Source organism: Panthera pardus, unplaced genomic scaffold, assembly GCF_024362965.1.
Source record: "Panthera pardus isolate Hobbes unplaced genomic scaffold, ASM2436296v1 HiC_scaffold_8, whole genome shotgun sequence".
Lineage (NCBI taxonomy): Eukaryota > Metazoa > Chordata > Mammalia > Carnivora > Felidae > Panthera > Panthera pardus.
The window spans coordinates 124,072,083-124,098,388 of record NW_026527013.1 but is presented as its reverse complement, the minus strand read 5'-3'; the positions used below and the strand labels follow the sequence as shown (position 1 = coordinate 124,098,388).

Here is a 26,306-nt window from a genome sequence, read left to right as displayed (position 1 = left end):
ATCACAGGATGCTAGAGCGGTAAGGAGACTTATGAACTACATGCTTTGATCCTTTGTTTCACAGAGGAGGTGTCTGAGCCTGCTGAAGAGAAATCGCTTACCTGAGAGCCCACAGTTCCTAAATCTAAGACCATAGGAGACAGGAGAGGTGATCAGCATAAAAAAGCAAACATATCTAGTGTGGAGAAAAAGCAGTTCTGGCCAAAAAGAAAAAAATTGAAAAAAGAAAAAGAAAGGAAGAGAGAAGGAAGGGAAGGAGGAACGATAGCTACACATTTTACTGTCGAACAAGAGACTAGAATCCAAATATGTTTAGATAAACCTGAACTAATATTTTATATCTAAAAAGTACTTTGCAAATAATATCTCTTTTTCAAGCAGACAGTCTGCATATAGGAATGGCCCCTAAGAGGTCCATCTGTCCATTCATCGTTTCAGTGCCATGGGAATATCCTAACTGCTGAGGTTCATCTAAAGAGCAATTACTACTTGGGGTCAACTCTCCCACGTGCAGCGGAACTCCTCATTCTTTTTTTTTTTTTTAATTTTTAATTTTTAAGTGTTTATTTTTGAGAGAGAGAGAGAGGGAGAGAGAGAGAGAACAAACAGGGAAGGGGCAGAGAGAAAGGAGACCCAGAATTCGAAGCAGGCTCCAGGTTCTGAGCTGTCAGCACAGAGTCTGATGCGGGGCTTGAACTCATGAACTGTGAGATCCTGACCTGAGCTTAAGTGAGAAGCTTAACCAAACCACTCAGGCACCCCAGAACGCCTCATTATAGACAGAACAAGGGAAGGGGGAGGAAAGAGACATTGAACTAGGCGCTCTGCCAGGGGCTTTCTATGGTCTCAGTTAATTTTCATAACGTCCCTGCAACCACTTTCCAGATGAGAAAACTAAGTCTCAGAGAGTTAAATGAACAGCTCAAAATCCCACAACCAATCTGTGGCAAAGCCAGGACCCTTAACTTGGGTCAGTCAGTCCAACTCAAGAGCTCATGGCTTTTTCACTCTACTTGGCTATTCTCTCTAATTTGTAAAGAACTTCAGAGAAGAACCCCCCAGCCCCACTGTGTGTGTTTTCACTAGCTTTTTTACACCCACCCTGAGGCAAGGTTGAGTCACTGGTCTTTTTGAGGTTTCTCAGTTTTCACAGAAGGATCTGATTCTACCACCCAATCATTAGTCTGCAAAAGCATTCGGATTTGGCCACGCAGAACACACGCATCCATCAGTATCCCCAAAGCCACTTCTAAATAAACATACAATCCAAGTAAGAGCAAAGCACTTGCTGCATAACAGCAGCTTTAAAACTCCTGGCCTAGCACGAGGGTGTCCAATTATGCAGGTTTGCCTGGGACCAAGGTGCATCTGGGGATGTGGGATTTTCAGCCCCTAAACTGAGAAAGTTCTGGGAAAACTGGAAATAGTTGCTTACTGTACCCAGCATCCACACTGTCAACCAGACTGTCCCTCTTAAGCCTCCATCCCATGAAGAAATTCTGAGGCCACTATTTTCCTTATATAACATCACGCTGTCTTTTGCCCAACTTTTGATTGAAGCTCCATTGATAAAAAATGCCATTTGTAGAAAATGGATTAAAACATATGCATTTTATTCATTTTTAAATTTTAGCTTTTAATCCTGGATTCATTGGAGCTCTACAAATACGTACCAATAGATGAAATTTTTTAGTGCTTTCACGTAATTCTTTTCAGTGGATGGGCTTTGGTGTTTTGCCCTTCTGTAATACTGAAGACACAATAACGATACTACTGAATTTAGCAGGGAGGAGGGGAGTGATGAGGACAATGGTCACTATATTGACACTACTCCAGTGTCATCCTTAATCTTCTAGAGAATTTATTTCAGATTTAAGTGCCAGGAAACTTTCTGTCTCCCTTGAGAAACTATATTTTATAAAAATTAGTATTATATACCTAATGTTGTTTCCCTTCTTATTTTGACCAGCAGGCAACTAATTGCCAAATTTGTTGTTCAGTATTAAAAATTGTGTAAGACTCTTCTGTCTACGTATTCACATTTTAACTTACCGCCTTTTCCAGATCTTAACTGTTTGTGTACCGTAACAAGATGATAGGTGAGAATAAGATCATTTGTATATTTCATTATAACTTTCAATTTCTCCTTACAAGTGAAGTGGGTATTATTTAGGGGATTTAAAGTTCATGTTGGAATCTGTCAGACAAAAGAGAACTTCTGGTTCAGCACTGGAATGGGAATTTAAGACAAGAGACAGCTGAACAAACATAGAAATGACTGGTTCACAATTTCCTAATTTATTTCAACATTTGTCAACACCTTCTATATATTACCTAGAAAAGGTGGAGAATACCCAACTGAAAGTTTCATGGCTCCCACCCCTAATTCACTCTATCCACATGATCTCGGGTAAAGTAGGAAACAGCCAACAGTAGGTCCTGTTGATCAACAGGTGACAAATAATGAGGCTTAGGACATGCAGTCTTATATTCTCAAGTTACCTAATGGTAGCCTGGTACAGGGCAGGTGATGGGTTTGGAATGGACTCTCAGCCCCAGTGTTTGTCACCAGTGTCACCTTGGTATGTCATCTAAACAGTTTGAGTCTCTATTTGCTCATTGGTAAAGAAGGAATAATAATATCCACCTTAGAGAGTTATTAGGAACACTAATTAAAATCACGCATATGAAAGCATCTCCCCCACCCCCACCCCCAGCCTCACCCCCCGGCACAGTGCTTGGCATAGAGTGAGACCTTAAAAAAAAAAAAAAGTCTTAGTTGTTACTACAGTAAAGTTAATCCTCAGACTGACAGGGTTCACACTGTCCCTGGCAGTGACTAGAGATTTTATCATAAACCTCTGGCAGCGTTGTCTAATATAACTTTGGCCACTTTTGCTCATTTGTTAAAGGATACTACGCAGGCCCAAAGCAGAGGCCCCACATTAAAGCGGTTATTATAGTGGGTCACTGGGGTTCTTTTTCCCCAGGCAACAATGAAACTGCATTAACAAGCATTCACCAGGGTAAACCATACGCGAGGAACATTAGAACTTTGCAAAAATAATAAACTCTTAAAGAGATACTCTGCTACCCAGGCCAGCCTTTGGTGATTCTTGTTTTTTGCAGATACCTCTTAGATTTTGTTAGCTAAGGACACGTCGCCTTGTTCTGTCCCTCTCACCTCCCTCTCCCTTCCTTCCTGTCTCCATTCATCATCCTCCCCTGACTGAATTCGATATTCTGTGAGCTTTCCCACCACATCACCCTCTCCAAATTTAGGTGCTGAAAGAGGCAGAATAAACAGAACTGGTTACAAAGTTAGCCCCATTCTTGAGATCACAGATTCCACCACCAGAAACAGAGAGACCAACAAGAAAGATCAATAAGGTCAAGGCTCCTGAATCACCATCTGGAAGCATCAAAATGCTTCTGAAATGCTCCAGGCTAGAGATTCAAAGAGGGAAGGGAGAGCGCCAGGAAGCAGAATGGCAGAGCACCTCCAAATAAGTTCGGTTCCAGGGTATGATTTGAATATGTGGAGCCTTCAAGCACAAATTCGCAGAGCTGACTCTTAAAGGTTGTTTGGGCCAGCCCTGATTTGGTAGATAAATCAATCTCAGAAAATTTTCACTAGCAGAGAAATGAAACCTGCCTGAGAGGCAGCCCACACCCCTTTTGTAATAACTATACAAACTGGCCTGAAGTTCCTCTTTCATATTGAAACTATCTCTGTATTTAATGAGCACCTGTTGCGGTGTTGTGCTTTTGGCAAAGGGGGTGCAGTGGGGAATTCTGAAACAAGAGACACATTCCCTGTCCTCGTGAAGCTTACAGTCTAGATGGGGAGACAGACATTACTCAAACTCGACTGATGGGCATGGGATAAGTACTCTGAAGGAAGGAGAAAGGATAGTTCCATGGCACTTAGGCTGTAGGGAAGGGGACAGGGGAGAGGGTAGCTGGAAATGCTCTCTGTTAGAGAATTAACCCTTGGGGCACATGGGTGGCTCAGTCAGTCAAGCGTCCAACTTTGGCTCAGGTCATGATCTCACAGTTCGTGGATTCGAGCCCTGTATCCCGCGGGCTCTGTGCTGACAGCTTGGAGCCTGGAGCCTGCTTCGGATTCTGTGTCTCCCTCTCTCTCTCTCTCTCTCCCCAACTTGTGCTCTGTCTCTCTGTCTTTCAAAAACATAAATAAATGTTAAAAAAACATTTTTTAAAAATAGGAGTTAACCCTTGAATGGGGGTAGGGACCAAGGACATGTCAGAAAAAACAGCTCGTTCTTTGTGGCAGGAGGGATCATGATGCACTCAAGGAACCAACAGATAGCCCACATGACTTCAATGTAAGGCAAGTGAAAGAGCCAGTAGGCCATCCAAAGGATTTTGTCTTTATTCGCTAAGTGGTGGGAACAATTCAAGGTGTGTGTGTGTGTGTGTGTGTGTGTGTGTGTGTGTGTGTGTGTGTGTGTTGGACGCAATATATGCACCTACTCATATTCCTGCCTCAACTCTCTCCCAGACCCTTGGCTACTTACTTTTGGGGAGCCTTAGATGACACAGCCATGGGAGCTGCCACCTCACCCCTAGCACCAGCCCTTTTCTAAGCTCCTCCTGCCCCCCACTGCATGCATGTCAGGCTCCAGCATAGGCTCCAGCAATGGCCCTGGCTGGCTTAGTCCTGCCAGTTGGCCCCTATGGAGGCTTTGCCTCCTCCCGCCACTTCTGGGACCAGAGGAAACTCCATGTCTTAGGACTGGGGTCTGACTTCTGTAGGAGCTGCATCCAGAGGAGATGGGAAGGAATCAACAAAGAAATTCTTTCACCCTGCTTATCCTTCCTCTTATGGAATGTCAGAGTCCTGCTGGTTCCACATGGCTTGTCTGGAGATGCCCAGCTGATTGAGCCACTACCTGAGTCTCTTTGTGGAGCTGTACTAGCCTCATAATCACACCATCATCTCCTATTTCCTTCCTTTTTTCCATACCTTACTTCTCTTCTACCTGGCTCTTTGTTCCAGACCTCCAACAAAGTTCTGCCTCAGGCTCGGTGTTCTGGAGAAATTGTGTTATGTAGGCGTGTGTGTGTATGTACATGTGTATGCATCCAGTGTATCTGGTGAGAAGAGAAGGAGATGGGACCATGACAAAGTCACGCAGAGTCAAAACATTCATGTTTTGTAAAGGTCACATGTGGCCGCATATGGTGAGTGGAATGGGGTGCTAAAGGCAATGGCAGTGGTCCAGGTGAGAGGTGATGTTAACTTGGCCTCCTTGTTCCCTGTTAGTTCTTTCAATGTTCCAAGATAGTAGTTGCCCGCCTCTGAAGCCTTCTCTTCAAGTTAAATACTTGAGCTCCTTCAAGAGCCTTCTGTTCACGCTCATCTGCAGAGTTAGCTTGTCAATATTCGTCTTAACATGTGTTTCGTGGAACTGTATGCAATAGTCCAGGTATCCTCTGACCAGCCAGAGTAGAAAGACGTCAATTCCCTCTTCCAGACAGCATATTCCACCAACATGGCCCTAGTGCTGAACCACCATTTCCTTCCCGGATGCGCTTCAAGTCTTAGAGCCACAGCACCAGTTCTGGAGTCAAAGACACCTTGCTCATTCTCTGCTTGTATCCTAGTTACTGCTATTTTTGTTGTTGTTGTTTTAACTGGCATGTTGGGCCTTGTATTCATTCCAATTAAATTCCATCCTATTGCGTCTGGCCCATTGCCCCAGCCTGTTGCAAGTTTGAAAGGAGATACCTTGTAGCGGTGAAGAGGCAGGGGCTCAGAAAGCAGACAGTCCTGGCTCCAGTCCTGGCTCCTTCTCTTATTAGGTGTGTGATTTGTGGGTATTGTTTTAAGTTCTCTAAACCTAAATTTACTCATTGAGGAGATGGGTGGAAAAAGAGTACTGCCCTCTTAGTCAGTTTCTGTTGAATAATAACAAACATTCTCCAAATTTCAATGGCATACAGCAACCCATTTATTTTTACAGTCATGGGTCCACAGATTGGCTGTGATCTGGCAACCAGGGTTGGACTCAGGCTCCCAGTTGCATTCGTATCTGCTTTACTTGAAGTCCAAACTGGTACCTAAACTAAAGGGCTAGAGACTATCTGGGGCTTGCTCTTCATATGCAGATCACAGCAGTGAAAGAAATCAAGCCAGATGCCCCAAAGTCACATAAACTGTTCCTTTGATGTCTGCTAACATCCCATTCATTGGTCACAGCAAGTCTCTTGGCCAAAGCAAACATCGATGGGGTGGGAGCTCACACTCTGCCTACACTAATACTGCAAAGTCACATGGCAAGGGGAAGGATGTATAATTTTATAACCAGAAGAGAGGGAGGAATTGGGAAGTATCGTCTTATTTTCCATCATTACCTTCACTGGCCTATTGTAGGGAATACCCAGGTCAGGTCTGTGAAGGGCTCAGCACAGTGCCCCGCAGAGTCAACATGAGGTAAGTATTAGCCATCATCACTGTTTGTTCCCAAGCTGTCACCCAACATTCTCACCGTCTTTCCAGATTTAGGTCATTCAGAGCCACACCTGTCCTCTTTAACTGGCAAATTCTTTGCCACTGATATAATTCATTGCAGTCTGATGCAGAAAAGGTGCCCCTCTGCCAGGAGCCTGGGGAAATGAGCAGTGGTAAAGAACAGCCAGCCCCAAATAGGCAGAGACTACATGAGGCAACAATGCCTCCCTTAGGCTTCTGCGACATCGAAGACCCCTTCTTGCAGAAGTAGGATGGGCATCAGGGAGAAAGGGCAGACTTTTGAGAACTTTAAGAATTTTTCAGGAGAGAGGTGCCTCGGTGGCTCAGTTGATTGAGCATCCCACTCTTGATATCTGCTCAGGTCATGATCTCACAGTTTGTGGAATCGAGCCCTGTGTTGGGCTCTGCACTGGCAGAATGGAGCCTGATTGGGATTCTCTCTCCCTCTCTCTCTGCCCTTCCCCCGCTCATGCCATTTCTCTCTCAAAATAAATAAATAAACATTTTTTTAAAGAACTTTTTTTAACGTTTATTTATTTTTGAGACAGAGAGAGACAGAGTGTGGATGGGAGAGGGTCAGAGAGAGAGGGAGACACAGAATCTGAAACAGGCTCCAGGCTCTGAGCAGTCAGCACAGAGCCCGACGCGGGGCTCGAACTCACGGACCACAAGATTGTGACCTGAGCCGAAGTCGGATGCTCAACCGACTGAGCCACCCAGGTACCCCGAAATAAACATTTTTTTAAAAAAAGAATTATTCAGGAGAATTTTGCCACTAACATGTTAAAAAAAAAAAAAACAAAAAACCCCATATTATCGCCTAGATGACTTTTTCCCAACTGGAAATGAGGAGAAAATTGGCAAATTGGCAAAGAAGAAAAAGTGACTTATCTCTCAGACTAAAGTGAGCCTTCTCTCAAGTGCAAATTTATACAACCATTTTAGAAAACTGTCTGGCAGTAACTGTTAAATCTGAGCATACACACACCCTACAATCCAACAGTTTTACTCCTCAGTATACACCTCTCAAAAATGCTTACATATGTGCACCACCAAATAAGATGTACAAGAATTTTCAAAACAGCATTATTCATAATAACTCCAAATTGGAAACAACATAAATTTCCATCAACAGTAGAATGGATGAATAAAGGATATGATACATGATGAAATATACCATATGTCAATTAAAATTAACAAGATACTCTACATGCAACAACATGGGTGTATTTAAATACGATGTTGAATAAAAGACGCCAGATGTAAAAGACAACACAGTGGGGACACCTAGGTGGCTCAGTCAGTTGAGCATCTGACTTTGACTCAGATCATGATTCATGGTTCGTGAGTTCAAGCCCCACATCGGGCTCTGTGCTAACATCTCAGAGCCTGGAGCCTGCTTTGGATTCTGTGTCTCCCTCTCTCTCTGCTCCTGCCCTGCTCTCACTCTGTCTCTCTCTCTCTCAAAAATAAAACATTAAAAACTTAAAAAAAAAAGACAACATAGTGTATGATTCTATTTATATAATTTTTAAATAGGTTAAAAATGACCTCTCCTCTTAGAAGGGATAATAATTATCTATGGAGATCAGAGAGGGGTAGAGACTGGCAGGGGACATGAGGACATTCTATTTCTTGACCTGGATGGCAGCCATATTGGTAATATGGGCTGGATTGTATCCCCCAAAAGATATCCACCTGGAACCCCAACCTTATTTGGAATAAGGGTCTTTGCAGATGTAATTAAGGTAAGGATCTGATGAGAAATCACCTGGATTAGGGTGGGCCCTGAAGCCCATGATGGATGTCCTTATAAGAAACGGAAAAGGAGAAGACACACAGACACAGAGTGGAGAGGGTCATGGGAAGACTCCTGTGAAGACAGAGTCAGAGATTGAAGGGATGCCGCCACCAGCCAGGAAATGCTTGCAGCCACCAGAAGCTGGAAGAGGCAAGGAAGGATTCACTCCAAGAGCCTTCAGAGGAAGCATGGTCCTGCTGAGGACCTGGATTTCAGACTTCAGTCTTCCAGATCTGTGAGAGAATACCTTTCTGTTGTTTTACACCATCGTGTTTGTGGTAATTTGTTATTGCAGCTCTAGAGAACTAGTACAGATTTTGGTACTAAGGAGTGGGGTGGTGCTGTAGCCAATGCCTAAAAATATGGAAGTGGCTTTGTAATTGGATAATAGGTGTAAGCTAGAAGAGTTTTGAGGCAAAAGACAGAAAAAGCCTAGGTTGTCTTGAAGAGATGGTGGAAATATGGGCTTTAAAGGTGATTCTGGTTAAAGCTCAGAGAGAAGTGAAGGTCAAGAAAGGGAAATCTCTAACCTCTTAAAACTATGTATGTTATCATAAATAGAGTCTCGAACGAAAGGCAAACATTAAAGGTACTTCTGGGGAGGGACATGTCTTTAGAAACAGGAGAAAAAGCAACCCATGTATAAAGTATGAAAAAAGTTGGCTGAATGGAGTTCTGCTGTTGGGTGGAGGGTAGAACTTGTGAGCTGTGAACTTGGATATTTAGTTAGCAGAGGAAATCTCCAGGCAAAGTGTAGAAGATGCAGCCTGGTCATTCCTTGCTGCTTATAGTGACATTCAAGAGGAAAGGGATATTGAGGAAAGGAACTGCTAAGCAGCACCTGATGATGCGAGAGGTTCTTGGTGTATCCATAGGAACTAACACAACAGGCATGCTGTGCTCGCTTTGCAATGTACTCATCAAGCTGGTGCTTACAAGTTATATACTTTTATGTACATGCGTTACACTTACATTTTTTTAAAGGGCAATACAAACTCATGGCTGAAAAATTAGGAAATAGACAAGCACAAGTAAGAAAAATGTTTAAATTTAAATTTAAAAAATTTTCACTACCCATATTTCTAATACCTAGAGACAACACCTGTCAACATTTTATTTTATATGTATTAAGATCTTCTTCTACATGGTTTTTTATATTTCTACATATATTTTTGCCAAAATGTGAAATGTCTTATCACACATTCTGATCTATTGGCTACTTTTTTCTCTTAACAATGTATTTATTGGCAGATAATTTTTCTAATAAATATACTCCTATAGGTCACTCTCAAGGCACAAGATAGAAAAATCCTAGGCTGCCTTACTATCAAAAAGATGGTAAGTGCTTTACAGATTTACACAGATTTCACAGTAACATGTTTTATTCTTGTTATTTTAGTTGAATGTCCTTCTTTAAATTTATTCAGGAATATAGACATTTATAAAGTAAAAAAAAAATCTTATTCCTTAGGGTAACTTATTTAAATTTTCACTTCTTTGATTATAAGGAATATTAAATACATTTTCATATTTGTATTGCCATTTCTATTTCTTCACTGTGAACTGCCTATTAATAGCCTTTGCCCCTTTATTTCTATTATAGTGTTTATTTTTTTCTTATAAACTTGTGATGATTCTTTACATATTGAAGATAGTAATTTCCTATTTGTCTGATATGTTATAAATATTTTTCTCAGTTTTACTATTTGCTTTTCATTTTGTTTATGATAACTTTTTATGCATAATTTGATATTTATGTAGTTCCATATCTAAACATTTTTTATGGTTTCTGCCTTGGGGTAATGCCTGAAAAGACCCACCACATACCCAGATTACATGAATAGTTAACTGAGGTTTCCTCTAGTGCTTTTATGGTATGCTTGTCTTTTTGATTTTTGATCTTCCTGGGATTTCTTTCAGTGTATGGTGAGAGGTAAAGGATTAACTTACTTTTTTAAGTAAAAATTATTCTAGCATCATTTATTGGATAATCCTTCATTCACATTATTTTTAAATGCTAGGTTTTTCCCCCAGGTACAGAAAATAGACATATCCTTGCTTTGGGGGTCCATTTAGTTATTCCATCTCTTCTGTTTCAGGTTCTGCATGTTTATTTGAATGCAACTTTATGTTACAATTTACTATCTTTCACTGTAAGGTTCCCCTCCAATTTCTTCCTTTTAAATATGTTTTTGTTATTCATGTGCACCTATTCTTGCAGATAAACTTTAGAAGTTACAAAAACAAATCTATTTGCATTTCAATTGTCCCCTTATCTGAGGTGGATATGTTCCAAACCCCTAGTGGGTGCCTGAACCCATGGATAGTGATGAGCCCTATGTATACTGCTTTTTCCTATACATACAGACCTTTGATGAGTTACATTTATGAATTTGGCACAGTACGAGTTAACAGCAGTAACTAATAAGATAGAACAATTATAACAATATGCTATAATAAAGGTTATGTGAAAATGCTGCTTCTCTCCCTCTCAATATGTCTTATAGTACTGTACTCACCCTTCTTGCCATGAGGTAAGCTGATAAAATGCCTACGAGATGAGGTGAAGCTGGGCGGATGATGTAGGCATCGTGGCATAAGTTTGGTGACTACTGACTGTCTGATGATTCATCAGAAGGAGGATCATCTGCTTCTGGGACTGCAGTTGATGGTGGGAAACTCAAACTATGGAAAGTGAAACACAGATAAGAGGGTACTACTGTAGATTCATTTTGTGGAGAGCTGCCATCTTCTTAATAAAGACAGAGTATTCAGGAACAGAAATGCTGAGTATCTGGGGAAACGGTAACAAACACACCTGTGCAACTGATGGAAAGTATTCCTGTAGAATCCTGTAGAAGCAGAGAGACGGATGATACTGGATCGTTAGGCTGTGGCCAGACAGCATTTAGATTTCTCTTAGAAGCAGTACAAAGCACTTTTAAGGAAAGTTAGTCTCACAAGTGCACATACACTAATGAAACTGGAGAGACACAGGATGCAAGAGACTGACGGAGAGGGGCAGGGGGCGGAGGGGGGGGGGGGGGGCTCCTGCACTGGTTTCGAGGCAAAAGGAATAAAAGGATCGCAGAAGTCAGGACCAGGGGCCTCTCTGCAGGTGTGAGGAGAGAGAAAGGAGGCTCTTGCGAGATTGCTGATCTGTCAGGCTCCTCTGACAGGGAGAAGCCGCTGCCACCAACAGAAACCAGGAAGTCAGGAAATAGCTCCTAAAAGGCAAGGGAGATGCCCAGCTCAGGTTTAAACAGGCTGAGGTCAAGAGATGGTGTGACTTCTATGTGGAAATGTTCTGAAGGTGATTATAGATCCTTCCTGAGAGTGAGAATTGCAGAAAACAGAGAACCTGGTGCACAGGAAACCCTTGATACATGTATGACGTTGAACTGAATAAGCGGTAAGTTTGATAGGATGTGAGAGCTGAAAACCATGTTGCAGAAGAGGGAATATTCACGGAGCATCCCTAAATCCTGTTGAATACTTTATTTACAGGACAGAAGGAAAACTAGAGTCAGAAGAGGAAGCAGGTAAAACAAAGCAGCAAACAAGCAAACCAGTGGGTAGGATGGTTGTGAGTGTAAGCAAATATTGCCAAACATTATCTAATGATGACTTAAGGTGAACACAAATGCACAAATGCAGGTTTTAAGTCACCTTATTTGATCCTTGTAGCAATTATGAGGGTAGAAAATGCTAGAATGCTCCCACCAGCGAAGAGTGGCTCTAATTCATCCAAAATTTGCACAGCTCATTTGAGCCCCATCGTTTGTATTTGAGAACATGACTTCATTTCTATGCAGCCAGCAAGAAAGAAAAATATCAATTTAAATAGGATTCTCATGGGGACAGAATGTGTGGAGTGCTCAGTGCAATCTGTAGAGAACCCTCACCTCATGGTTTATCATTGTTGTAACAGGCTGTGTGCACAGATATGTACATAGAACATGGTGAGCAATTCAAGGGATTTTCAAGGGTAATCTTGACTCTGCATGATTTTCACCCTTGGCAATGACTTCCATATTCTAATTCTTTCATGACACAACTTCACTCTAACTTGGTCCTTTCACATAGTTTTTATCATGTCATTTTATTACACTCAAGTTGCCATGATCCCATTATCTGAGCTCAGCCTTAGAAAGAGTTCTAGGTAGAAATTTCACACAGATCACATAGATGGAAAGGATGTAGCTGGGACTCACACTCATATCTATTGTCCACAGACCGTTCCATCACTACTGGAGGGGGAATAATACAGTGGCTAAAATAATGGACTCTAAAGTCAAGCCCTCTGTGTTCAAATCTTAGCTCTACCAGGTTTCATCTGTGTGATCTTGGGCAAAATACTTAATCCCTCTGAGCTTCAGGGATCCCATCTGTAAAATGGGGCTAAGAATAATACCTATCCCATGAAATTGTGTTTAGGTAATTGTTAAAAGAGTTTGATATATGTCAAAAGTTCAGAATACTGTTTGGCTTATGATAGGTCCTCATTAAGTACTAGCTATTAATTTTAATTAGCACTCCACATAATTTTCCATCTGGTTAAGTAGTTAGATAATTTACTCAAATACATACAGCTAGTAAGTGGCTGAACTTAGACTCATAGGCTTCTTGACCAATTCAAAATTGTGTCTACTATTTTATCTTTGCTCAAACATGTGTATACTCAAGGTAATGAGCTATGTCCAGTTTGGGTAACAATATATATTTGGCAAAAAGCAAAGACTGCTTAATTTAATTTATTTTCATTAGTGCAGGCTTTCTGCGGGGCATGTTTAATATAATTATACACACACACACACATACATACACACAAATACATTATTGTGTATGACTGACATGTTACTGATCATACCACTAAAAGCTATTCTAGGGCCACTAGGAAGAGTGAAGAGTCCCCACAACCAGTTAATGACACAGGCCCTCTTGTACAAACTCCCAAGTCTGAAGAATGAAACCAATAATGAGTACTGTTTAGTGGGAGCCTATGGTATGCTAAGCTCTTTATAAATATTATCTCTAAGTTAAGTCTCATCACTCCTATTTTACAAAGAGGAAAAATGGGGCCTAGGGAGGTTGTATGGCTTCTTGCAGGTCAACCTACTAGTAAGAGATGAAATGAACATCCAAGTCCGGGTCTAATTCCAAAGCTCTTATTCTCCCCTCCTCAACCATGCTGCTTCAACCAAAGCTAACAGAAATTAAAGAAGAAATTAAATGGTTAGGATTTATAGATGATGAACCACCATAAAAATTCACTGTTGTGCACTTTAAAAGGGGGAAAGCTAGCCAGTTGAACATTGGTTAAGGGAATGCTTTTACAACAAATACATTTTTTCCTTTTATTTTTCATGTTGTCCCAAAACAAGAGAACAAAGGGTCAGTCCAAGTTCATGGCAGGTAAATTTAGGGAAAAAAAAAAAAAGAAAATATTTTTTCCTCTCAGCATGGAGCCTCTGTATGGAATTCCATATTTGCAGAGCCAAATTTCAGAGTTATAGTTTTTAAAGGCATTTGGTTTGATTTAATGGCCAACACCAATGCTGGCTGTTGACTGGGCAAAGATTAGAGTAACCAAGTCATGCACTTCAGGGCTTCAGCTGGTTTCTGCTGAGGCCAAAGAGGGAGTTTTCTTCTTTCTGTCACTTTTACCATCTGTCACAGAACCCAAGAATCCAGAGGTCCCCCCACTGTCTTGTGGGGTTCCAGGTTCCCAGCAGGGCCAGTGTGTCATTGACAACCCACCCAACCAAGGCCCAAAGACTCAGTACCCACAGAAGTAGCTAATCCAGTCACTCAAGGGTTACCCCGTCTAAACCCCCAGCCACAAAGTGAAAACAGAGCAGGGTCTTTGTTTATTGATTTGCCTAGGACCCTCTGACTGGCAAAAGAAGAAAAAAATTACCCGGCACAAAATAAATGTTCGATTTCTTTTATGTAAACAAGATCAGGACCAACTTGGCTGTACAAAGCAATTCTTTGCATGTAAAGCAAAAAATAGCTCCCCTGAGGAGGAAGGAACCCCAGGCCTACTCAGCCTTCTCTCCACCCTTCCCCCCAACCCTTTTCGGTTACCACTGCTTTTCCGCCAATGAATGTCTTATTCAGGGTCCCTGTGCGGGAGTCACTACAGGCAATGAGCTCACCCCCTCCCCATCACCCTATTCAAAATGTTTTCTGATCAAGATAAAGGCTATGGAGACTATGCTGAAAGTCAGTATTATTGCAAATTATCTCCATAAAAAGGAAAAACGTTTATCCAAAAATCTCAGTCTCCTATTTCTTTCTGTGGGGCTCTGACCAGTCCCAAACTGCTTTTATGTGGGTTTAGAAGTGGACCAAAGGGAGAACTAGAAAAAACAAAACAAAACAAAACAAAAAAAAACTCCAAACTTTTTTTTGTCAAATACCCAGATGGTGGATGGCAATTTGGATGCTAATCCCTTAAACAAGGGTCTCAAAAACTTAGTTCATCTTTTGGGACCAAGGAAGTTAATCCTAAATCCTTGTTCAATCTTTATTCATGCCAAACTCCAGTGACTTAAGCAAAACATCTGCCAACTTGGATCACATGACTCGGCTTCACTAGCCAGTATATCTATGGATAGGAACATTTTAAGGAAAACAAAAATCTAGCTGAACCTTCACCCAAAACTCAATGCCAACACAAACGAAGACACTCAAATTTCAGAAGACCTGATTTCCTGTGGAAAAGGGGCTGCTTTCATTTTTATATAGGTCCCATTTTCTTAGTGCATTCAAAATGAAGGCAGGACAAATCTCTCTGGAAAACCCAGTTCCCTTACAGTGACACCAAGCCAACCCGTCATCAGGCATTTAGGGGAGAGGGTATTAGTGATGCTTCTAAAGCTTTAACTGTTAGGGAAGCATCTGGGTTCATAAGGTTCCACGTTATTGAGTGAATGCAAAGGAGATAGAAAAGAAAGGATTCTTGTACCTGATGAACTATTTCTCCCACTGAGGACCCAAATTCTGGGGGAAGGCGCTGAGAGCATTTAAATGCCCACTGACTAAGGATGCAAATGCAAGAATTTTTTCTTGGATGTACTCAGTATGAAAAATCCTCCACAAGAACACATGGAGCACTCATGAGAATAAAAATGGGGCCATGGTGGTGTCAACACTATCTTTCCTTCCTGATGGCTATGATTTCATCACTTGGTAAGGAATGCCCCAGGAACTGAGTGTCCTTATTCAACAGGACAGGAGGGGACACAGGGGCGTACCCTCTCCTACCTAATCCTGCCCTGTCCCGACCATCGTGGTGCTCAGGGGAGAGCTCTTGGGTGTGGAAAGAGACAGGTATAAGAAAAAAATGACCAAGTCTTATAGGGTCCCATGCAGAGTCCTAGTACCCCACCCATACAGCTTCCCCCAGGCCTTGAGTGAACTTGTGGCAACTCAATTTTTCTAGGTAGCAATGAGAACAGCCTAAGAAGATGAACAAGAAGAGCTAGTGAAATGTGTGTTCACATAGAGATGCATTTATAGCTTGACTTACTCCACCAAGGATTTTAGGGTGCAGTGACTTCATCCTCAAAGGCCCAGATGAAGCTCTTCATAATGGTTGACTCAAATAGAGGATTCAAAAAAACCACAGGACAAAATTGGGGAACAAGCCAACAGGCCCACCTGGATGCAAGCCTTTGGTGGAAAATGCTCTGGTGGTTGAGACTTTTCTGTATTTGGCATTTCCACCTTAGTACAAACTATGTACCACAGATGGGGGCTTCTTTTCATTCACTATGACGTCTGTCTTACCCACAGGCTACAAACCAACTATCTTCAAGGCCAATCTCATCTAAGGTTTGCCAGAGCGGAAGGATCTATGGTACCATGGATATGAAAGGTGAGAATTATTATCAAGTGATATATGGCATCCACCCGTTTCGTATCAAAAAGCTGCAAATCTCTAAGGCAATTATTAGGAGAGAGGGCAATTTGAATTAGAAAAAAGATCAGAATTTTAGACTTTATAAGAAATAGATGTTATTTTTTAGAGGAGTTTTAGATTCACAGAAAGATCAATCAGAAAGTAGAGAGTTCCCATGTACTCTCCCCTGCCCCCACATATGCACAGTCTCCCCTTCTATTAATATCTCCCACCAGAGTGGTACATTCGTTCAACTGATGAGCTTACACTGACACATCCTCATTACCCCAAATTCATAGTTTACATTAGGGTTTACTCTTGATGTACATGCTCTGGGTTTTGACAAATGTATAATGACACACATCACCATTATAGCACATACAGATTGCTTTCACTGCCCTAAAAATCTTCTGTGCTCCCACTATTCATCTCTCTCTTCCCACCAGCCCCTGGCAACCACTGATCTTTTCACTGTCTCCATAGATTTTCCTTTTTCAGAATGGCATATAATTGAAATAATACAGTATGTAGCCTTTTCAAATTGACTCCTTTCACTTAGAAACATGCATTTAAGATTCCTCTATGTCTTTTCAAGGCTTGATAGCTCATTTCTTTCCAAGTGCTGAATGCTATTCTATGCCTGGATGTACCACAGTTCATTTTTCCATTCACCTACTGAAGGACATCTTGGTTGCTTCCAAGCTTTAGCAATTACGAATAAAGCTGCTATAAACATCTATGTGCAGGTTTTTGTGTGGACATAGATTTTCTATTCATTTTAGGAAATACCAATACATGCAACTGCTGGATTGTATGGTAAGAATATGTTTAGTTTGGCAAGAAACTGCCAAACTGTCTTCCTTAGTGGCTGTTCAATTTTGTGTTCTCACAAACCATGAATGAGAATTCCTGTTGTTTCACATCCTCAAAAGCATTTGGTGTTGTCAGTGTTTTGGATTTTGGTCAGTCCCTAAGTAAGTCCAGAAAGTTTTTCCAAAGTACATAGGTAGCAGTGATAGGGAAATAGCTTTGCCAATTTTTGGCTATGCAGGAAAGATTCTTATGGAGAATATAGAGTTATTGATTTCATCAGGGGTGAGGAATAGCCTTAGAGATACTTGTAGAGAGTACTTTCTTGTGGCCAGCACAGTGAAAGACACACTCTTCTAATTCTCCTTACACCACCCCCCCAAGATAGGGAAGGACTGTACCCCACTTAATATATGAGAAGAATGGAGTTCAGGAACTTGCCAGAACTCAAACAGCAAGCAGAAGAGTCAAGATGTGACCACCAACTTGTCAGCTCACAGGCCCAGCCACATTTCTACTATCCCACATTGCAGAAGGCAGATAATTTTTGCCTAAATTAATTTTCCTCAAGGATCAATTTCACTTGCGCTCCCAGGACCTTCATTGTGAAGGGAAAGCTGTATGAGGTGATCTCCAAGGAGCCTGTAAATTCTAGCACTGCCAGGGGCTTAATGTGATTTTTAAGCCAAGATGGGGCTGGTTTCACAAAACCGCTTAGGTAGAGAAAACCGCCTTTATTATTCCACCTCTGATATAAGTCCGAATTAACAGCTTTCATTTTCCCATTTCAAAAAAAAAAAAGGAACCTGTGCCAAGCCTACCACTTGCTTCTCTCCAAATATATCCTACATTCCTGAGAGGCATATTTATAACTAAACAAAAAATGAAGATTGATTATAATGTCATGAGAAAAAGCAGGGAATAAACTATTTTGCCAAATCTAGCAAGGTTATCACCACTCTTTGAAAGTATTCTTTTAAAAATGCTGATCACTAAGTACGAAGCAGAGAAATCCAATCCAAAGCAAAGGATAAGGAATGGGTTGGGTGCTTCACAATCTCTGTCTTTCAAGTATGGGAGCTAGAGTCACTAGCCTCCAAAGGCAATGTGGTGCCAGGAGTATTGGTGATAAATATTTAAATTCAGTGTCCACTGACCATTTAATCTGTGCCAGGCAGTTTGTTAACTTTAAGACAAAAGATGCCCAAGATATAGTCCTTACCCCCAAGAGCTCCTGGTCTTTTCTGGAGACCTTTGACTCTGTTTCTATCAAAACACACATGGCCAATGACTTTCATATCCCTGGCACACTAAGATAAATGATTGCAATGTTCAGTTATACCCAATTCACATTCTGGAACTATATCTCCATCACTTTCTCTATCTCTATCTCTGTCTCTATCTCTGTCTCTGTCTCTGTCTCTGTCTCTATCTCTATCCCTATCTCTATCTCTATCTCTCTCAGATGTGTATATGTTGGAATAAGGAAAGCAAAACCAGCATAGCTCACTCACAGTAACAGTGAACTAGCAATGATGATCTTGGCTTTCTTTAACTCATAACAAAGAAGGAACATGTTTGAAAATGTTTGTACTTTATTATTAGACAGCAGTGACTTGCAACCACCAACTAGTGTATTGGCCCAGCAGCACACGGAACCTAACATGAGGCTAAGATTCATTGGTCATGTGGGAACGGAGGCTCAAGTTCAGGTTGCTGCATCCTGCCTTGCAGGTTGTAAACTACACAGCTCCAGAGGGTGCCATTCACATAGTCTGTGATGTGAACGACGCCCCCTGGAGTTGTGTAATGAGATGAGCCTGCCCAAGTTGGACTTTAAAACCAGTTTGGAACTTCTCACATACCTGCTTTGACCAGACTAAACTTCCACCCTACAACCTTCCTTGTGGCCAAACTACACGGACTGTTTTTCACAAGGGAGTCCCCTAACCTGACTTTCTGACTTTGTAGGGAAGGAGAGAAAAACAGGGATGCTGGTTTTCACCCTAATCAGTCTTTAGGATAACTTGGTTTCTTATGAGCCTGAGATCTTTAATACAGAGTACAATCCATCTGTACAGGAGGGAAAACTAAAGATGATAAGGGATGTCTCCACCCCCTTGTTTTCTGTTGTCAAAGGAAAACAGTAATCAAAGCCTAGGGCCAATCACATGGGAAGGACCGGATAGCACAGCACTTGCCAAACACCTGGCAGGTGCTGGAGTCATGGGGGTTCTGAGGTGGGGGCAGTGCCAGAGGCACATTCTAGGGACAGCAGGTAGCCCTGCCTCTGCTCTGGTGACAGTGTATGACCTGAGCAATAAGTAGCTCCAAGAGGCTGAGAGGGATGCAGAGTGTCTTGACTTTGTCAGTCTTGACTTTGTCAGACTTTGTCTCCTCCTCACCAAACCTCCTTTAAAGACACTGTGTGAAGATGGTTTATGAGTCAGGTACTCTGGCCTGTCCTGTGAAAACGCCTCCCACTCGCCCCGTAAATGAGCCCAGATGTTTTGGGCACCTCTTTAATATATCCTCATCAGAGTTTCTATACGGAAAAAGGCCGTTAGGAGTAAGTGCTCCTCATTCCTGAGAAAACTTCCTAGTCGTCATGGCTGCTTCCATTTCCTTGGACAAGCTGCTCCAAAGTTATTTCAAGATGGCAGCAGGAGAAAGATGGATTACCTCTGTCAACAGGGAGTCCTAAAGTCCTGCCATTCACTGAGCAAAGAAACGTGTGCCTGCCATGGGCGGCTGATAAGGGAAGTGGACACAGGATAAACTTCAGCCCAGCCAGCTGACAAAGCTCAAACACAGCCTTTGAAAAAACAGCAACTCCCGGGCCTCTGCTTTGTGAAGGCAAAGACTGTGGGGCTTTGTTCGATTACCAGGCTGTTACCGTCAGCAGGAGGCTTGCAATTCTGAGCTGCTACTGCCTGCTGCGGGGACAACAGGACAGTTTCCTCGTAGGAAACTAGAAGCATGAGTTGTCCAAAAAGGGTCTTTCACCTCCAATGCCTCACCTTTCTGGTCCTCATCCCTGTCACATAAAGCTCTCCACTCTGATCATTATAAGGAGCATTTGTAAGAAATGGACTTCCCAAAGCTATTTCAGAACTGGATGACTACTAACACTTATTGGAGCATTTACTATAAGCTTAATAAAAGTAAAAGTTTTACATGCATAACCTCATTGAATCTTCACAACACTCTGGCGTCATAAACACAGCATTTTATAGATGAAGAAATTGAGGTATAATAAGGAGACGTGCCTTGCCTAACATCACACAGTTAGAAAGGTGGTAGCTGTGGGATTTGACCTCCAGCTAGATGGGTCTGATTTCAAGACCAAATGCTCTTCTATTAAGTGCCCTGCTTCCCTTGCCCCTTCTTAGTCTATGGAGAGAGGTCATACTGAGACAAGTTTCATAGCTTGCAAAGACTTTGGAAGCCTGGATTACAGGTTTGGAGAATCATAAACTGTGCATGCTCCAATGCAATAAAATAATAACCCTGATGCTAATAATAACCATGACTCGTTTCAGGAGTCCCTTGTGTCTATGCTTGTCCCCTTTCGAAAGATTGTCCACTTTGCTCGTTCCTATCTTATCTTGGTTAATCAAGCCATCTTTTACTTTTCTCTGGCTCCTATAAAGATCTCCTTGAAGCTCTCCCCTGCTAGATAAGCCTCCCAGGGTTCTTTCCCCTTGCCATTAGTCACAATTTCCTAATGTTGAGCTTCTGCCAGAAGACAGAGGAAGCGGCTCCAAGTGCAAGTGATTAGCTTGTATGTGGGGCTTTGACACAAAGTTTTGGTCACTTACAAAGGCAAACACACAGCTGGCTCACGGGCAGTGGCTTGTCATTTTCCATCACTGAAAAAATGCAAATACCAGTAACTGGTTGCTTCAAAACATCTAGTCCCTTAACTTCTGTGGGGATGACGAGACAGACATCTGAAGGCGGTTACTGGATCTCCACAGCATTCAGGCCAGTCTGGGAGCTCAACTAATCAAGGCAATGTGTACATTACTGAGGGCTGTTTTCTAAAAAGCACTGACGGTCCATTAGGACCAAGCACCCAACCATACAGAGAGTTACAAATGAAACATGTTATTCCTATGCCGTTTCTTTAACAAACATTCACCTCATTGCAGTGTAGAGTCCAGAGCCAGAATACAAAACTGCATAGGAAGCTTAATGAAAACTGTTATCAAAGAGAGCGGTTTTGAATTGCATTTAAGTACATTTCTTGAGTGGCCATTATTTTTTTAACAGGCGTGGAAATACTATATTTTTATTAATGACTTTCTATTTATCTCTGGGATTTAAATACCTTATTTATGTATGCCTTCATTCAATTAACATTTCATTGAACAACTACTATGCACTTGCAAGACAATAGGAATGCGTAGATAATACACTGAGGCCCGATGAGTTCACTGTCCCATAGGGATGACACACTGTAGCAGGAAAGATTAGCCAGTTTATGCTGCAGAAACAAACAACCCTAATATCTCACTGGCCAAAATTAGCAAAGATTCTCACTTATGTCACATGTCCATTGTGGGTCAGCACTTGCCTCGGTTGATGAAGCAGTCACCATCTTTAACATTGCCAGTCAATATGCTAGAAGAAAAATGTCTGATGAGACTTGCAGAAGCAATGAAATGGTCCATTCCAGAAATGACACTCCTCTCTTCCACTCTCAATTCATCGTCCAGAACTAGTCATTGGTCTCACTGAACCACAAGGAAACCAGGAAGGGCAATTCTACCTTACAGTTAGATTTGGGAAGATCCAGAAACATTTAAGAATAGTCCTTGGGGTGCCTGGGTGGCTCAGTCAGTTGAGCGTCTGACTTCAGCTCAGGTCATGATCTCATGGTCTGTGAGTTCGAGCCCCGCATCGGGCTCTGTGCTGACAGCTCGGAGCCTGGAGCCTGATTCGGATTCTGTGTCCCTCTCTTGCTCTGTTCCTCCCCTGCTCATGCTCTGTCTCTGTCTCTCTCCCTCTCAAGAATAAATAAGACATTAAAAAAATATTTTTTAAAGAATAGTCCATATACGTTAGCAGATAATTGTGATACAATGTGAAAAGTGTTATAATAGAGAAATGGAAAAAAGAGGGACCAATAAACTAACAACCTTTATGGAGTAATTACAAAAAGTTCCTATAGGAGGTAGCATTTGAGTTTAGTGTTGAAGGATGAAAGTTACCTTTCTGGGGAGCTAGGATATGAGCATTCTAGGAAAAGAGGAATTATGAAGGCAGAGAATAGGAAAACACCTCTCATCTGAAGAGTGGAGGGAAATTGTGTGTGGCTGAAGCATCACATTTGGGAGGGGCAGAGGGAGAGGAGAGGTGGCAGAGGGCAAGAGGCCAATTGTAGAGGATACTTTGCCTTTCATGGGAGTTTGGTTTCAACCTGTAGGCAACAGCAGAAAACAGAGAGTATCCTACAGGGGAGAGTCATGCAGTGGAGTGTCAGGAGTATGTTTATTTGTTTTTTAGGAAGATAACACAGAGGAAGCATGGTTGAGGAACTGGAATGGAGAGGGAGGCCTGCTAAGAGGCTGTAGCTATAATTTAGGTGAGAGACAGTGAGCCTGCCTCAGGCCTGCCAGGGAAGTCTGAGACATAAGAGGCATTTCTGCGGAAGAACTGATAAAACCCTAATGTTTTTTCATTAAAATTATTAATGTTTTTAATTAATGAGGGGCTGGTGACTTGGAAATCTTCAAGACCACTTCAAGACTGCTAGTTTAAGAAATGAGGCAAGCTCTGGAAAACAGTTTGGAGGTTCCTCACAAAATTAAAAATAGAACTACCCTACGACCCAGCAATAACACTACTAGGAATTCACCCAAGGGATACAGAAGTGCTGATGCATAGGGGCACATGTACCCCAGTGTTTATAGCAGCACTTTCAACAATAGCCAAATTATGGAAAGAGCCTAAATGTCCACCACTGATGAGTGGATAAAGAAGATGTGGCTTGGGGTGCCTGGGTGGTTTGGTCGGTTAAGCCTCCGACTTCGGCTCAGGTCATGATCTCACGGTCCATGGGTTCGAGCCCCGCGTCGGGCTCTGTGCTGACAGCTCAGAGCCTGGAGCCTGTTTCAGATTCTGTGTCTCCCTCTCTCTCTGCCCCTCCCCTGTTCATGCTCTGTCTCTCTGTCTCAAAAATAAATAAACGTTAAAAAAAAAAAAAAGAAGATGTGGCTTATATATACAATGGAATACTACTTGGCGATGAGAAAGAATGAAATCATACCATTTGCAGCAACATGGATGGAACTGGAAGGTATTATGCCGAGTGAAATAAGTCAGTCAGAGGAAGACTGATACCATATGTTTTCACTCATACGTGGCTCTTGAGAAACCTAACAGAAGACCATGAGGGAAGGAAAGGGGGAAAAATAGTTACAGAGAGGGAGGGAGGCAAACCATGAGAGACTCTTAAATACAGAGAACAAATGAGGGTGGGTGGGGGTTGGGGGAGCGGGGAAAATGGGTGATGGCATTGAGGAGGGCACTTGTTGGGATGAGCACTAGGTATTGTATGTAAGCCAATTTGACAATAAGTTATATTTTAAAAACAATTAAAAAAAAAAAGAAATGAGGCAAATGTGATACCATTCCCCAAGACAGGCAATACAGCTGGAGGTGATAAGCTTAGAGGCAGAAGAATGATGAGCTCAGATTTGGACATGTTGAACTTGAGGTGCTCATGGAGATGGTCTTCAGAATATAGAGCCCGGGAGTCTAAATCCATTAGGAGATATGACTTTGTGATCGATGAGATCTGTGAATAATGCATGTAGTTGGCAGCTGAGTCCTGCTAATAATACAGTGTCTCATAGAGAAAACTGAAGAGTTAAGTGCGGATATATAGAAACATTCTGAAGTCAGTTTTGTTAAACATTTAAAAACACACATGTATGTACAGTAAAAATTCAGGGGCAAAGAATTTGGGAATATCTCATCCATCCAAATGCCCTGAGAAAATTTACTTCCAAAATTTTAGTTAATATCTACCCCCATCGAAGCAAAAAGTTCTTGCCTATGAAAATGTAGATAATTTAGAACAAGGAGATGTATATATTTCAGTCAGAACTGATTTGATGTTTAACCTGAGGAAAGAATTTTGAAACTGAACTTTTAATGACAATTATAAGTAATCAATGCAATTTTTCAAGTGACTAATCAAGTTTGCAGGCTTTCTGCAAATTTGGGTGGCCATCACCCAAATTTTCACTAAGGAATTTTCACTAAGCTAGGGTTTTTTTTTCCTTTTAATTTTTAATTAAATTGGCCTAAGTCAGCAATCAAGGTTTCCATGTTACTATGTAATGTATAGGGTAGCAAGTACGCTGGGCTCCCACCAGCTCCAAAAGAGATCATTTAGAAGGCCAGAGGGAGAAATCTGAACTCTCATTGTCAACGTTCCAAGAGATAAACAGAATATTATAAGTCGTTCTGAGGCAACAGGATCAGGGTTTTTAAATAAATCATATTAATTTGTGAATAAGACAAGCATTATTCTCTTCTTTCAAAATTTAATAGAGCTTTTGTTTTTGCCAAGTAGGAAGGTAACTGTTGAGCTGTGTGGCTAGGGAACATATCTCAGACTTTCTGGTCTTGCCTCTCCTGTGCATGCCCAGGTTACACCCACTTTCTAAGTAGCTAACCCTGACTCATGGGGTCAGTCCACTTCTGGCAGGCCAGCTCAGCAGCTACCTACCTCTTATGGTAGGAAAAAAAAAATATTTCTTCCGGGATAATGTAGGAATTGGTAACAATCTACCCATTTCCAGAAGTGAGAGGAAAGAATAAACCAGTTGGATTCTACCAGGCTTTTTTCTAGGTGTGACTTTTTCATAAGCCCAAGTAACTGAGAGGGGTCCAAGCCTGTATTCTTCACACACAGGCCCTACATGAAGCATGGGTCTGTCTAAACATACTTTTCCCTCCCTTGCTAATCTATGTTCTGAAAAGCACTGGCTTGCAAACTTTGGGGGCCCAACTCACACTAAAAAATACAAATATTACTGAAACAAAAGTCTCACAAAACACCATTTGCCCTTACAGCGTGCAACATGCCTGATATTTCCCAGTCTGTTCTATTTCATTAAGAAAGGTCTGCTTGTATCCTTCTAAATGACTCATGACCCACTAATTGATTTTGACCCACAGTTTGGCAAATAGTATTGCAGAGCATCCCTTCCTAAAATATACATTTAAACCTACATTGAGGAAAGCAAATAACATTGGTAATGCTTTGACGCTCTCAACAACATAGAGAACTATTGAATTTCTGAGGTCATCAATTCAGGGCTGATTATCTCTCATTTCACATGGACACTGAGCAGATTCCAGTAGGCCTCAACTCTGTGGAACCAGATGTCGCTTTTGAAAGAATTTTCACCACCAGCGCATTTACTGTGTCTGGCCTTTACCTTCTCAAAGCCCCACCCTTTTTTCACTCAACGTCCAGCTAAGAGGCACTTTAATTTGCTGATCCTAGACCAGCACTATTCAATAGAACTTTCTGTGTTGATAGTAAAGTTCTATGCCTGCACTGTTCAAAATGGTGGTCATAAGTGGCTGGGAACATTTGAGATATGGCTAATGACCCTGAGGAACAGCATTTTAAATTTTAGTTAATTTCAATTTTTCAAACTTAAACAGCCATGCTGTAGTTAGTAATTATCACACTGAATAGTGCCAGCTCTAGATAAACCCTCAAAATATGTTTCCATTTTTTTCAGTATATACCTTCCCCTATTACTGCTTTTGGTTAATTGCACTGGCATCACATTGACTTTGTACTCTTCACACATTATCTGCTTCACTCTTGGTCCTTTAAAATTATGTTTATAGACAAATGATTCAATCCATCCATTCAGCACTCTCCATTTTCCTGCCATTTTCATTTTTTAATAAATTTTTCTTTTTATTTCCATCATAGCCTCATTTTCCTAGACCTTTCAACATATTCATTTTTGCAATATAATTTCATGGTTTTTTTTTTTTAATTTAAAAAAACCTAAACACTGGGGCATCTGGGTGGCTCAGTCGGTTAAGTGTCTGCCTTTGGCTCAGGTCATGATCTCCCAGTTTGTGAGTTTGAGCCCCGCATCCACCTCTGTGCTGACAGCTCAGAGCCTGGAGCCTACTTTGGATTCTGTGTCTCCCTCTCTCTGTGCCCCTCCCCCTCCCCCTCTCATTCTCTCTCTCTCTCTCTCTCTCTCTCTCTCTCTCTCTCTCTCTCTCAAAAATAAGCA

General features: G+C 41.7%; 1 long non-coding RNA gene across 1 annotated transcript in view; it reads right to left on the bottom strand.

Annotated features, from left to right (window-relative positions):
• Window positions 1-10,825: 10,825 nt before the first annotated feature.
• The window catches only part of LOC109263950 (uncharacterized), a 61,593-nt gene continuing 46,112 nt past the window's right edge, over window positions 10,826-26,306 (bottom strand). The window contains exon 3 of the long non-coding RNA XR_008420257.1: window positions 10,826-10,985. This is a non-coding gene — a long non-coding RNA (uncharacterized LOC109263950). The remainder of the gene's footprint in view (window positions 10,986-26,306) is intronic.